Source organism: Rhincodon typus, chromosome 12, assembly GCF_021869965.1.
Source record: "Rhincodon typus isolate 14 chromosome 12, sRhiTyp1.1, whole genome shotgun sequence".
Lineage (NCBI taxonomy): Eukaryota > Metazoa > Chordata > Chondrichthyes > Orectolobiformes > Rhincodontidae > Rhincodon > Rhincodon typus.
This window is the reverse complement of record NC_063343.1, coordinates 21300789-21302333: the sequence shown is the minus strand read 5'-3', so window position 1 is coordinate 21302333 and position 1545 is coordinate 21300789. Positions and strand designations below refer to the sequence as shown.

Below are 1545 nucleotides of genomic sequence, written 5' to 3'. Positions count from 1 at the left end.
ATGTCAATATGTCGTTCCTCGTGGCTGAACAGGCAGCGCACATGGTGTATTTAGGTTTCTCTCGTTTTGGACCTGTATACTGCAGGCGTTCCCTTCTCTTAAGATTTTTAGTTCCGCTACCTTCTGGTTCCTTCTCTGGTTCTATTGACGAGTTTTTTTTTCCCAATCCTCCAAACGGTAGGGGTCGCCATACTGAACTGAGCATGTTTTGCTTTGAAATTTTCTGGATTCATCGTCTGATTTAGTCCAATCAAACGAGAGCGTAACGCTGTGTCTCATTTAAAAAGTTGCGGTGAAAGTCTGGGATTGTTTAGGTAGTGATTGAGCATTATCGATTTTTGCTGTGAATCTGGTAACTTTAAATGTTGGATTGTGAGCGACTTGTTTGAGCATGTATTTAAGTTTAGAAGGTCTTACGTTTTAAGCCGCTTAATGTAGTTCGGATTCGATTAATTGGTGTTTGAGGAATAAACAATAGTACTTTAAAGTGATTGACACGCTTTTGGAATTTTTTTTTACTAACTAACTAGCGATAAATTTTTAATTTGAGATTAACTTCTTGTAAAAATACCAAAAGTTGTAATGTGGGTCATATTCTGCTCTGGCTGCTCGTTTGTAAGTGAAAGCAAATAGTCACATGACTGAACTTCCCAAATTACCGGAAAATTTGAGTTGTGATCGATAGCGTGAGTGAATAGTATTGCAATAAACGAAAAATATCTTTCAACTTAATACGACTTGGGCTGACTTTCGCTAGAATATCTACTAAGGTGTATGAGGCGATGTCTGTATCAGTGAACTCTTTTAAAAGAAAAGACCATTGATCCTCTACCGCAGTAATTGTATCAGAATTTATAGGAAAATAATGCTATTTTTAATGTCTCACTAATGCTGATTCTTAGGCCGCAAACTTTAGTTTTGTGTAGGGCCTCAACCAGTTTTTAGTTGGTTTTTCTCTTACCCACGAGTTGAAAAGTCCTCCTCGATTGTATTGTATGAGTAACAGCTCCTTGTTTATGAAGCAACATTGCTGTTGCTTCGACATTGAGTTCTGACTATTTTGTTTTCCCCATCTGATCCTTATCGTTGTGTTGTACGACAGTGGCGTGCGGTTTGATCAGCCCGGGAACTAACCGAAGGACCCTTGCAGATCAGAGATCGTTAAGAACTGCTGATGCTGGAGTCATAAGTGTGGAGCTGGAAGAACACAGCAGGCCAGGCAGCATTAGGGACCCTTCTTGGGTCCCGACCCGAGACGTCAACTTTCCTGGACAACAAGGTGCAGAGCTGAATGAACACAGCAGGCCGAGCAGAAAGGCTGACGTTTCGAGCCTAGACCGTTCATCAGAAATGGGGGCGGGGAAGGGGGTTCTGAAATAAATAGGGAGCGAGGGGGAGGCGGATAGAAGATGGATAGAAGAGAGGAAACAGACAGGTCGAAGAGGCGGGGATAGAGCCAGTAAAGGTGAGTGTAGGTGGGGAGTTAGGGAGGATGGACAGGTCAAGGGGGCGGGATGAGGTTAGTAGGTAGGAGATGGTGGGGGG

General features: G+C 42.8%; 1 protein-coding gene across 5 annotated transcripts in view; it reads left to right on the top strand.

Moving 5' to 3' along the window:
• Positions 1–201: 201 nt before the first annotated feature.
• Positions 202–1545, top strand: part of pttg1 (PTTG1 regulator of sister chromatid separation, securin) — a 6458-nt gene continuing 5114 nt past the window's right edge. Inside the window, exons 1-2 of one of the 5 annotated variants that reach the window (XM_048604013.1) lie at positions 230–314; positions 1103–1279. The gene's annotated coding sequence lies outside the window, so the exon portion shown is untranslated. Of the gene's footprint in view, positions 373–662; positions 687–1102; positions 1280–1545 lie in introns of those variants that run through there. The other 4 variants (XM_048604012.1, XM_048604011.1, XM_020516060.2 and 1 more) reach the window with 4 other exon arrangements.